This window comes from Ascaphus truei, chromosome 16 (assembly GCF_040206685.1).
Source record: "Ascaphus truei isolate aAscTru1 chromosome 16, aAscTru1.hap1, whole genome shotgun sequence".
Classification (NCBI taxonomy): domain Eukaryota; kingdom Metazoa; phylum Chordata; class Amphibia; order Anura; family Ascaphidae; genus Ascaphus; species Ascaphus truei.
Window position 1 is genome coordinate 26,021,518 of NC_134498.1, and position 13,393 is coordinate 26,034,910.

A 13,393-nucleotide genomic window follows, 5' to 3' on the forward strand; every position below is an offset into this window, starting at 1 on the left:
GCCCCCCAACCCATTTCAGCAGCCCCCCAGCCCATTTCAGCAGCCCCCCAACCCATTTCAGCAGCCCCGCAACCCATTTCAGCAGCCCCCAACCCATTTCAGCAGCCCCGCAACCCATTTCAACAGCCCCACAACCCATTTCAGCAGCCCCCCCGCCCATTTCAGCAGCCCCCAACCCATTTCAGCAGCCCCCCAGCCCATTTCAGCAGCCCCCCCAGCCCATTTCAGAAGCCCCCCCAGCCCATTTCAGAAGCCCCCCCAGCCCATTTCAGAAGCCCCCCCAGCCCATTTCAGAAGCCCCCCCAACCCATTTCAGCAGCCCCCTCAACCCATTTCAGCAGCCCCCCAACCCATTTCAGCAGCCCCCCCAGCCCATTTCAGCAGACCCCCCCAGCCCATTTCAGCAGACCCCCAACCCATTTCAGTAGCCTCCCAAGCCCATTTCAGCAGCCCCCCAGCCCATTTCAGCAGCCCCCCAGCCCATTTCAGCAGCCCCCCAGCCCATTTCAGCAGCCCCCCCAGCCCCTCATGGATGAACCATCCCCCCATGTTACCTGATGGCGGCGGCCGCAGCAGCAGCAGAGGTGGTGGTGGCGGCAGCGGCAACAGAGATGGCGACAGGGAGAAGCGCCAGGGATGCGCACTCTAGCAGCAGACCCCGGAAGTTCTGGGTCGCGCTACACTGCTAGAGCGGGAGAGGGAGGGGGGGGCATGGGGGGGAGCTAGGGTTGCCAAGTGGCTTGTCCAAAAATACTGGACACCCACGCCCCCCCCCCCCCGAACACATATAAAAAATACCCCCACGCTCCCCAAATACAATTTAAAAATACCCCCACGCCCCCCAAATACATTTTAAAAATACCCCACGCCCCCTAATACATTTTAAAATACCCCCACCTCCCCCTAAATACATTTAAAAAATACCCCCACCGCCCTCCAAATTTATTTAAAAAATACCCCCACCTCCCCAATACATTTAAAATATACCCTCACCTCCACAATACATATAAAATATACCCCACCTCCACAATACATATAAAATATACCCCCACCTCCACAATACATATCAAATATACCCCCACCTCCACAATACATATCAAATATACCCCCACCTCCACAATACATATCAAATATACCCCCACCTCCACAATACATATCAAATATACCCCCACCTCCACAATACATATCAAATATACCCCCACCTCCACAATACATATCAAATATACCCCTACCTCCACAATACATTTAAAATATACCCCCCCCCCCCAATACATTTAAAATATCCCCCATCATCATGATCTCATCTCCCCAGACTGGCCCCCATCAACATCTCATCCCCCTCCCCCATTATCATCTTATTCCCCCCATCAGCATCTTCTCACCCCCCCCATCAGCATCTTCTCACCCCCCCATCCCTTTCACCCTGTCCCCCCACCCCTCACCCTGTCCCCCCCACCCCTCTCACCTTGTCCCCCCCCATCCCTCTCACCCTGTCCCCCCCATCCCTCTCACCCTGTTCCCCCATCCTGTCACCATCTCACCCTGGCTCCCCCCATCCTGTCACCATCTCACCTGGCTCCCCCCATCCTCTCACCCTGGCTCCACCCATCCCCCAATCTGTGTCCTTACCTTAATGCCAGGAAGGATACACTTCTCTGGGCCGTCGGGATGTGGGCTCCGCCCCCGCTGTCCTCTGATTGGCTCTCCGCTCCTCCAATCAGGGACAGGATGCACAGACTCACAAGAGCTCCTCCCGCCCCCGCCTGCAGTCATAGGCCTCGTTCAGGGTGCCAGAGGCAGGAGTTGGAGGGCGAACATTCGGGAGGGAGGGCGGCAGTCTGCTGGGCGATGTGTGTTCATCCCCAGCAGATGTTTTCAGGAGTTGAGGAGGGGACGGGGCTACAGACGGCAGGTTAGGGATCGAGGCTGCAGTCTTGAAATATTTCTCAAGAATGATTTCATTGGCTGCCGAGGTCCCAGTGACGCTGCTGCAGCTTCAAAAAACGATTTTTTTGTTTATTGAAACTGTAGCCAGCGTCAACTCTGGGCTTCGGAGACAGGGCAGCTGCTACCCTGACAACCAGTATTCAATTTGAATACTTTGTGTCGCACGGCAGCACGCCCTCCCTCCGAAGCCTGCACCCTGAGGCAGGGTTCAGGGTGCAGGCTTCGGAGGGAGGGCGTGCTGCCGTGCGAGCTGCCGTGGGACACAAAGTATTCAAATTGAATACTGGTTGTCAGGGTAGCAGCTGCCCTGTCTCCGAAGCCTGGAGTTGACGCTGGCTACAGTTTCAATAAACAAAAAAATCGTTTTTTGAAGCTGCAGCAGAGTCACTGGGACCTAGGCAGCCAATGAAATCATTCTTGAGAATGATTTCAAGACTGCAGCCTCGATCCCTAACCTGCCGTCTGTAGCCCCGCCCCCTCCTCAACTCCTGAAAACGTCTGCTGGGGATGAACACACATCGCCCAGAAGACTGCCGCCCTCCCTCCCGAACGCCCGCCCTCCAACTCCTGCCTCTGGCACCCTGAACGAGGCCTTAGCAATGCCTGACCTCGCCGCAAAAATGGTAATACCAGACACATAGGTGTCCGGTATTACCTCCGAAAAGGCATCGGAATTACCGGCCTGTCCGGGTGAAAACCGGACACCTGGCAACCCTAGGGGGAGCGCGCTGTCACACACTTCTGGAGCGCTCCTTCCTTCCCTACCAGGGAAGGGGGGGTGAAGTGGGGGGAGGGGGTTAGGAGGGAGCCGTCGCGGGCCGCACAGGGTGTCCCGTATGTTGTATGTTGTGCAGGCCTGCTTTAAGCCAACCAGGCCTGCAGTCTGCCCCACTCCCAACCTTGTACTTATAGGCCAAGCAACCCAACTCAACTTAAATATGAACCTTATTAGCCTGCATGGCAAAGCCCTACCTCCACACACCGAAAACCGCCAAAGGTGAGTGCATTTCAAACCTTAAATTGACCTTGCCTCCTCCACCGATCCAAGTTCCATTCCAAGGCAATCCTGAAAGATTTCCACGGCTTATTCCGACAGGTGAACTCCATCTGGCCTATAAAAACATGCATAGGTCCTTCTAAATTCCACATCCTGCATGGAAACACCACCAGTTTTCCTTTCCTTATTGTATGCAACTATACTAAACATACAAATGTAGCTGGCATAGTACTGATTACACAGCACCATCTGCTGAGCAAACTAGATACTACACTATGTTCACTTTTTTTCCTTGCAGAGCTCAATAGCCTTTCAACTGTTGGCATACCTCTACATTAAATCGACACTCCATGCACTTTTTTCTTTTACATATGAATGAAGCAGGGGGCCTCCGGAGCCGAACCCCATTAATTTCAGCTCTGGTTACCCCTTGTTTACAGAGATACTTACCTCCGTAGTAGGTGCCGGTAGCCACTCTCCTCGGCTAGCAGGGCTCACATAATGCCCGCTTTTCAAAGCTACCGCACCCTGCGGGCCAATAGGAAGCTGTGACATCATTTGTTTCGGCTTCCTATTGGCCCGTGTGACGCGAGAACCTTAAACTTTAAAACCCAACTAGCTCAGCCGGAGTGGCTACCGGCTCCCCATACTGAGGTAAGTATATCCAGAAGCAGGGGGTCCCCAGAGCTGAAATGAATGGGGTTTAGATTCAGAAACCCCCTGCTTCAATCTAGTGTAAAAAAAAGTAAAATAAATGTTAATGTCTTGGTGCTTGGATTGCTCTTTTAAATGATGGACTATATCTGACCATACCCCCAAAATCCCCTCAAAGAGCACAGCCACAAGTACAACGTCCAACCATTTATTGTGCATGAACTCCCTAATAATCAAATGGGCCAAATGATTAGCCTGTGCATGCAATAACAAGCTGTCTGGTCTTTTACATGATTGCCTCCATTTTACCAGCTCCGGCAGCACCTGAGAACACCTCACGCCATGCCTCCAACTCTAAGAGATCCATGCCTAGTGAAACATTAGTCCCAACTGCATATGGCAAGCACAACGCTGCGTTCCGTATGAATATAGGAATCCCTCAGCAACGTCCAAACCTCAGCAAGGATAGCACCCATATAAAACAAATAACCTAAACACCCAACAACAAATCCCCCAAAACACACATTACTGAATATTAGACCCAAAGTGCCTAGACACCCATCTTCCAATCTGTCAAATGACATACTCACCCAATCTGAGACTAGCAGCCTCCAATGCCACCCAGATCCTGAAAGAATGGGTATTGAAAAGGGGACCCTGAAAACCCAACTTCGCAAGGCGCATGATTTTAACACCCTAGAAGATATTACATTTAGACCCTCCTGGGGGCTCCTTCTGCTACCCTTGGCACTCCTCTTGGCACCTGGAGAAAACCCACCACCTCTACCCGACACTGTGAACCCTCCCCTCTGACTTAGGCTCAGGCTCTCCAGGAAAGGAGCAAGCATCAGTGTAGCCAGCAGGGGACTACACAACAGTTGCTCTTACCCACTGCAGAAACAGCTGGATGGAGCTCTGGAGGCCCTGACCTGGCAGAAAACCCTTCTCTTTGTCCAATGCTTGAGCCCCTGTTTTGTGCTTCTACCCTGAAGACTTTCATGGGCCACTTCTGCCCGCATTGTATCTATGCTGCTCAGTGTGCTCCCAGGCAGCCTCCACCACAGTGCCGCCATGCCTCCATCCTGCTCAGCATGCTGCAAGGAAGCATCCACCACAGTGCTGCCATGCATCCATCCGGCTCAGCATGCTGCCAGGAAGCCTCCACTACAATGCCGCCATGCATTCATCCTGCTCAGCGTGCTGCCATGTTGCCTCCACCACTGTGCCGCCATGCATCCCTCCTGCTCAGCATGCTGCCACAAAGCCTCCACCACTGTGCCGCCATGCCTCCATCCTGCTCAGCATGCTGCCAGACAGCCTCCACCACTGTGCTGCCATGCTTCCCTCCTGCTCAGCGTGCTTCTAGGAAGCCTCCACCACAGTGCCGCCATGCATCCATCCTGCTCAGCGTGCTTCTAGGAAGCCTCCACCACTGTGCTGCCATGCCTCCATCCTGCTCAGCGTGCTGCCAGGAGAAAACTGGAGAAGGGCAGTGCACTGCCCTTCTCCATTTTTCTCCTGTTCATCCTTCTGGTGGATCTGCACGGTCTGGAACAGCATTTGGACCACACTGAGGACCTGGGAACCCCAACAGTGAGTTACCCCTGTGGGTTTACATACTTACCAACTTTTAAGGGACATTATTTGTACTACACGTGAGCACTAGGTACTAGTCCCCTATCCCCTGCCAGGGATGCTGTATTTATACCCTATATAGTGAATGGTCCAAGCGGAGACTTATACTTTATGAAAAGGATTTCATCTAATTCTGATGCGCTGGTCACCTATACCTGCTCAGCATGCTGCCAGGCAGCCTCCACCACTGTGCCGACATGCATCCATCCTGCTCATTGTGCTGCTAGGCAGCCTCCACCACTGTGCCGCCATGCATCATCTTCTGACCTCCCATTATATACCCTCTCCTCATGCCCTACACCTCACTTCTCTTGCCCTGCCCTTATTTTTCCTACTGACGGCTTCCTTGGCTTAACCCCTTAATCATCGGCCTCTGACTTGCCTCCCTCAACCAAAATCACAGGCTCCTTTCCTTATATTCCCATGTGGCTACACAGAATCAGCTTCACGTGTCCGTGTGCATTTCATTACACATCCAGCTTCTCTCAGGACCTGCATTATTCTGGTGAAATATCTGTATGTACGGTAACATAGAGAAACACAAACATTACATTTAATGGCACCTAAGCACCACTTGGCCTGCCCAGTTTGCCTATTTTCCTATGAAAACTAATATCTCCACCTTGCCAAGAAGCCCTTAAATATTTTCCCAGCTCTGAAAAAATAACCCTTCAAAAATCTAAAACCTTACTTTTTGTGCGGTATAACTCAGCGTGTTTTTCTGTTAATTTATGACTAAGCAACACTGATTATCACTGGAACCTATGTTCTCACCCACCATTAAATGTGATGCTGTGTCCAGTATTGCTTTCTTGTGAGTGTGCTCCCTCACCATTTGCCCGACAGATGCCTCTTGCTCCTGGTTCAGCCTGTAACAGTCCACATCTAGCAGACTGAAGTCTCCTATAATGATGACCTCTTCTTCAATTGCCATTGTAGTGATGTCCTCTATGAATACCCTGTCCAATGCCTTCCCTAGTCCTGGAGTTCTGTATATCACCTCTCCTTGATTCTGCAGTGCATACTCTCATGCATCTTTGGACATCTCTTCACTGTTTCCATATCGCTTTTGCACAGAGACCTTGCACTTAGATAATGAATAATTTTTCAGTTGAAGCAAGGTTTTTGGGAAGGACTTTACTAGTTTGATAAAGGATTTATTCACAATATATGTATTTTAAAAACACTTTTCAATAGATCTACAGAAAGCAACTCAAACATGCAGCACACAACTTATAAATTATAGGAGACACATTGTAACATATTTTTTATTCATTGAAGTTGAGCACTTCAATTTCAGTAGTGCTTCCCTGTTCTCCAAGGCACCTGTTGCCTAGCCCTGGAGTTGTTTCAGAGAATATGAGGTAATGGGATTTATACTGTGGACCAGTGTTTTTCAACCAGGGTTCCAAGGAACCCTTGAGTGCCCTGGGCATCCCTAAAGGGTTCCCTGTAATTTTCAGTTCATTTTAAAATTATACCAAATACAGAAGAATTTACAATGCATCTGATCTCAGACGCGCTATTAGAGAGGGTCGGGGTTCCTTACAATGCATCTGATCTCAGACGCGCTATTAGAGAGGGTTGGGGTTCCTTACAATGCATCTGATCTCAGACGCGCTATTAGAGAGGGTTGGGGTTCCTTACAACGCATCTGATCTCAGACACGCTATTAGAGAGGGTTGGGGTTCCTTACAACGCATCTGATCTCAGACGCACTATTAGAGAGGGTTGGGGTTCCTTACAACGCATCTGATCTCAGACGCACTATTAGAGAGGGTTGGGGTTCCTTACAATGCATCTGATCTCAGACGTCCTATTAGAGAGGGTTGGGCTTCCTCAGAATTTCACAGAGGGTTCCTTGACCAAAAAAAAAGTTTGGAAACCACTGCTATGGACATTGAATTGTTATTTCAATTCCCATGCCAGGAACTGGCACTTATTATAATCTGGGGCAAATATATTTATCTTCCTGTTTTTACTATGTAGCACCCTGCTAGAAATCGTCAGTATTAGTCCCCGAAGGCAGTGTAAGGGATAGTCCCTTCCAGGGTGTGCATTATTGTCTTTTAGTATTTAATATGTTTCTCTTTAAAAGTTAGAATTAGCCTGCCTTAGTGCTAGAAACTGTCAGTTAGGTCACATGATATGATGTAATGATGTTGCAACATTCTAATCTGCCCAGTTACTGAGGTAGATTGTTGGCCACGCCCCCTGAGTATAAAAGGTGGCTTCCACCATTTTGTAGTCTGACCCCATTTTACCCTCGAGAGTGAGCACCTTAATATCCAGGGTGACAGAGGGAGGCCTCCCAGCTAAAACAAAAAGAAAATCGCATGGAGAGACACTATTAGTAAAAATAATTAATACTTTACGTAAAAAATAAACAATACAAAACTTACATACAGTATATAAAAAAAAGGTGTTCCGATTCCCTGCCAGGGCTGTGATGGAAACTTAAGCCCCAGTTCCAGCCGATGGTAAGGGCCTTCCCAAACACACAAGGGGGAGGGAAGGAGGGGAACCAAGGTTCAGAAGGAGTCCTGGAAACTCACCGGGAAAACCGTAAGTAGCTGAAAAGCCAGTCTCGGCGTCCTCGCAAGGGAACGTTGACTTGAAGCGCCTGTCGTCACTGCGTCATACGACACGGAACATACTGACTTGGAATATTCCGCGCCCCCCCCGGCATGAAGGATAGGGTGTACAGTCAAAATAGAACATATAACAGTCCCAAGTATCTTTACTACTGTCTCTTTAAGTAGGATTGCTGCTTAAAGGTGTATGGTGCTGTGCAGCTACCTTGGTTCTTCTCAGGGGTGCTTGTGGGTCCGTGCTGGCTCGTGACAAGGAGTGTAGATAAAAGGATAAAGGACACCAGGAACTTTTAACTGTTTATTTCTACAAATAACTTGCAGAGTAACAGGACTGGTTTTCAGGTGACATTAGACCCCTATGCACGCCGGTGTCCTCCACCATGAGGTTTTATAGATATTCTCTTTTCAAATCTTTTGCTGCTGCCCAGGACAATCAAGCAACTTGCTGCCTGATATTCCTAACGGTCCCCCCAGGTCCTCCTGCGAACCCTGTGATAGGAATCTATTCCTACTGTGGGGGAGTTTCCCCAGAGCGGAGTCTCTAGGGCCCTAAGCTGGGAAAACTGCCCCTAACATAGAAAATAATAAAGTGATGTTACCCTTTACATAACAAACATATTTACAGATGAGATCCCTTACCCTGGCCCTCCTGGGATCTGAGGATGAGACTTCACCTGCCTTTATATAGCCTAGGTTGGGAACACTACCCCCACCCCAGTTACTGGGCAGATTAAGGGTGGGTTACGTAAGGTTTGAGGGAACCAGTCCCAGAATCAGGGCTCAATTACACCATAACATCAGTGTAATAATGTTCACTTGTGAATCACCCATTGGGAATCAGCTATAATCAGAGCTATGTGAGACTTTCTTGAAACCTGTTTGTCTAAACTCCAGTCAGAAAAAACAATGCATAGGTGTCTATGGGGTGGTGACAGACCTATATATATATACCATAATGGACATGCCTACCCTCCCCATAAAACAGCCTGCAAAACTAACATGACCATATGGAGTGAACAGGTAAGTACTCACAATACAGCAGCTTGTCCCTGGGTGATGCGTGCCTCACGTCAGCACACTCTTTGACAAAGGGACTTGTTCCCGAAACGCATCAGAGTTACCCTGTACCCCTCGCTTGTTATGAAATAAACTATTTTTTAACCCCTTTTTCTGGTTTGTGGCCCCACTCCTTGCTACTGCTGTGCTCCGTTTTGGACCTTTTGGGACATCCATTAAGGGTGGGTTACAGCAGGATCACCCCATGTCAGGTGACCCTCTGGCAATTTCCAGAACTATAGGTGGTGCCAGACACTGACCTTTTAATGTGCAACATTAAATACATAACTTGTAGCAACTAGGGCCTGTAGGGAAGTAACCCTTTAACTGCCCTGTAGGGACCACGACTCACTGAGCTAATTTAGCATGGGTGCTACACCTGCTTCAGCACAGGTGGTTTAATCAGTCCCTGCTTCAGCACAAGTGGCTCAATCAGAGGCTCAATATAAGGGCTCGTCCAGGCTAAGAGCGAACGCGCTCACGCGATCAGACACATTGCGACAATGTGTTTGACCAGAATGCATGTGCTGAGCTGCTTGGCGAGACAAATCAATTTGATTTTGCCGCTCGCTGGCGTGTCACATGAGCGTTCCGCCTAATGAGGGCGAACCAGCACCGTGACATCATAGCCGTGCCCCCGCCCCCCAACACATGCATCTAGTTGGCCAGGAATCACCCAGGCAATCTGAGCGCCTGACGTCACGACGCTTGAGCGCTGGCGCGCTCGGTTGCACCCTGGCTGCGGCCTATGACTGAGCCTTTGATTGAGCTACCTGTGCTGAAGCAGGGATATCGTGAAAACCTGAGCTGTTGGTGAGGGGTTTGAGGACTGGAGTTGAGCACCCCTGTGCTACTGTATGTCTCTTTCTGCCTCTCTGCACTAATCTTGGAGTCTGCTCTGCTGTGCATCTCTGCCCCTTTTGGGCTTAAATGTCTCTCTCTGCCACTCTGCACTGGAATCTTTCCTGTGCTCTGCTGTGTCTCTCTGCCCTTTCTCTGCCGGCTCAATCTTTCTTTCTATGTATGTGCACTACAGCATGTGCACTTGCAGGTTTCAGCTCTCCTGCCTCCCCATGGCTGCAGGGGAAGGGCGTTTTTTTTTTAAGTAGGGTAAAATAGTTATCATGAGATTTGATCCGGTTTTATTTTGGACTCGTGGTTCGGTATTCCCAGGACACGGATTTGGAGGGTCCCGACACTTTGTCTATTCGGGGGCTTTTACATTTCGTGGAATTAGATCCACCCTTCCTTAGTATTTACATCTAGCTGGTAAAGGCAGATAAATGATTAATTAGACATTTTCCCATTTTCAGAATAAAGTCATTTAAATCAGCCCATATTTACTAAGTGGTGCTTACACAGAGGCTGCAGGCAGGGGGAGCTGGAGGCTGCAGGCAGGGGGAGCTGGAGGCTGCAGGCAGGGGAGATGGAGGCAGCAGGCAGGGGGAGCTGGAGGCGGCAGGCAGGGGGAGCTGGAGGCGGCAGGCAGGGGGAGCTGGAGGCGGCAGGCAGGGGGAGCTGGAGGCGGCAGGCAGGGGGAGCTGGAGGCGGCAGGCAAGGGGAGCTGAAGGCGGCAGGCAGGGGGAGCTGGAGGCGGCAGGCAGGGGGAGCTGAGGCGGCAGGCAGGGGGAGCTGGAGGAGGCAGGCAGGGGGAGCTGGAAGCTGCAGGCAGGGGGAGCTGGAGGCGGCAGGCAGGGGGAGCTGGAGGCGGCAGGCAGGGGGAGCTGGAGGCGGCAGGCTGGGGGAGCTGGAGGCGGCAGGCAGGGGGAGCTGGAGGCGGCAGGCAGGGGGAGCTGGAGGCGGCAGGCAGGGGGAGCTGGAGGCGGCAGGCAGGGGGAGCTGGAGGCGGCAGGCAGGGGGAGCTGGAGGCTGCAGGCAGTGGGAGCTGAAGGCTGCAGGCAGTGGGAGCTGAAGGCTGCAGGCAGGGGGAGCTGGAGGCGGCAGGCAGGGGGAGCTGGAGGCGGCAGGCAAGGGGAGCTGAAGGCGGCAGGCAGGGGGAGCTGGAGGCGGCAGGCAGGGGGAGCTGGAGGCGGCAGGCAGGGGGAGCTGGAGGCGGCAGGCAGGGGGAGCTGGAGGCGGCAGGCAGGGGGGGCTGAGGCGGCAGGCAGGGGGAGCTAGAGGCGGCAGGCAGGGGGAGCTAGAGGCGGCAGGCAGGGGGAGCTGGAGGCTGCAGGCAGGGGGAGCTGGAGGCGGCAGGCTGGGGAAGCTGGAGGCGGCAGGCAGGGGGGGCTGAGGCAGCAGGCAGGGGGAGCTGGAGGCTGCAGGCAGGGGGAGCTGGAGGCGGCAGGCTGGGGGAGCTGGAGGCGGCAGGCTGGGGGAGCTGGAGGCGGCAGGCTGGGGGAGCTGGAGGCGGCAGGCAGGGGGAGCTGACGCGGCAGGCAGGGGGAGCTGGAGGCTGCAGGCAGGGGGAGCTGGAGGCAGCAGGCAGGGGGAGCTGGAGGCTGCAGGCAGGGGGAGCTGGAGGCGGCAGGCTGGGGGAGCTGGAGGCTGCAGGCAGGGGGAGCTGGAGGCTGCAGGCAGGGGGAGCTGGAGGCTGCAGGCAGGGGGAGCTGGAGGCTGCAGGCAGGGGGAGCTGACGCGGCAGGCAGGGGGAGCTGGAGGCTGCAGGCAGGGGGAGCTGGAGGCGGCAGGCAGGGGGAGCTGGAGGCGGCAGGCAGGGGGAGCTGGAGGCGGCAGGCAGGGGGAGCTGGAGGCGGCAGGCAGGGGGAGCTGGAGGCGGCAGGCAGGGGGAGCTGGAGGCTGCAGGCAGTGGGAGCTGAAGGCTGCAGGCAGTGGGAGCTGAAGGCTGCAGGCAGGGGGAGCTGGAGGCGGCAGGCAAGGGGAGCTGAAGGCGGCAGGCAGGGGGAGCTGGAGGCGGCAGGCAGGGGGAGCTGGAGGCGGCAGGCAGGGGGAGCTGGAGGCGGCAGGCAGGGGGAGCTGGAGGCGGCAGGCAGGGGGGGCTGAGGCGGCAGGCAGGGGGAGCTAGAGGCGGCAGGCAGGGGGAGCTAGAGGCGGCAGGCAGGGGGAGCTAGAGGCGGCAGGCAGGGGGAGCTGGAGGCTGCAGGCAGGGGGAGCTGGAGGCGGCAGGCTGGGGAAGCTGGAGGCGGCAGGCAGGGGGGGCTGAGGCAGCAGGCAGGGGGAGCTGGAGGCTGCAGGCAGGGGGAGCTGGAGGCGGCAGGCTGGGGGAGCTGGAGGCGGCAGGCTGGGGGAGCTGGAGGCGGCAGGCTGGGGGAGCTGGAGGCGGCAGGCTGGGGGAGCTGGAGGCGGCAGGCAGGGGGAGCTGACGCGGCAGGCAGGGGGAGCTGGAGGCTGCAGGCAGGGGGAGCTGGAGGCGGCAGGCTGGGGGAGCTGGAGGCTGCAGGCAGGGGGAGCTGGAGGCTGCAGGCAGGGGGAGCTGGAGGCTGCAGGCAGGGGGAGCTGGAGGCTGCAGGCAGGGGGAGCTGACGCGGCAGGCAGGGGGAGCTGGAGGCTGCAGGCAGGGGGAGCTGGAGGCGGCAGGCAGGGGGAGCTGGAGGCGGCAGGCAGGGGGAGCTGGAGGCGGCAGGCAGGGGGAGCTGGAGGCGGCAGGCAGGGGGAGCTGGAGGCGGCAGGCAGGGGGAGCTGGAGGCGGCAGGCAGGGGGAGCTGGAGGCTGCAGGCGGGGGGAGCTGGAGGCGGCAGGCGGGGGGAGCTGGAGGCGGCAGGCGGGGGGAGCTGGAGGCGGCAGGCGGGGGGAGCTGGAAGCTGCAGGCGGGGGGAGCTGGAGGCGGCAGGCGGGGGGAGCTGGAGGCGGCAGGCGGGGGGAGCTGGAGGCTGCAGGCAGGGGGAGCTGGAGGCGGCAGGCGGGGGGAGCTGGAGGCGGCAGGCAGGGGGAGCTGGAGGCGGCAGGCGGGGGAGCTGGAGGCTGCAGGCAGGGGGAGCTGGAGGCTGCAGGCAGGGGGATCTGGAGGTTGCAGGCAGGCTGAGCTGGAGGCGGCAGGCAGGGGGAGCTGGAGGCTGCAGGCAGGGGGAGCTGGAGGCGGCAGGCAGGGGGAGCTGGAGGCGGCAGGCAGGGGGAGCTGGAGGCGGCAGGCAGGGGGAGCTGGAGGCTGCAGGCAGGGGGAGCTGGAGGCGGCAGGCAGGGGGAGCTGGAGGCGGCAGGCAGGGGGAGCTGGAGGCTGCAGGCAGGGGGGCTGGAAGCTGCATGCAGGGGGAGCTGTGCAGCAGCACTGCACTTAAAGTTTACTGGCAGTCTGATAATCAGGGAAACAAGTTCCCTGCTTTGCACTTAAAGGTTGAACCACAATGTCTCTGTGGGTGAAAGCATTGGTCCCTAAGTAACGTATGTACAGTATCAGTGTATGTCTGTTTGAATGCATGTGTGTAATGTGCAGTTTTGATATGCATGTTTGAATACTGGTGTGCAGACATGCATGGCTTTTTACTATATGAGAGAGAGAGAGACACTGTATATGTATGTACGGTATATGTGTATACTAGCTGAGAGCCCCGGCGTTGCCCGGGATGTTTGTGGTGTGGGGGTGGCATTTGGGTGGGGAGTGGTCCACGCGGCC

General features: G+C 55.0%; 1 long non-coding RNA gene across 1 annotated transcript in view; it reads left to right on the top strand.

Moving 5' to 3' along the window:
• Positions 1 to 7,454: 7,454 nt before the first annotated feature.
• The window catches only part of LOC142467318 (uncharacterized), a 27,777-nt gene continuing 21,838 nt past the window's right edge, over positions 7,455 to 13,393 (top strand). The window contains exon 1 of the long non-coding RNA XR_012788361.1: positions 7,455 to 7,713. This is a non-coding gene — a long non-coding RNA (uncharacterized LOC142467318). The remainder of the gene's footprint in view (positions 7,714 to 13,393) is intronic.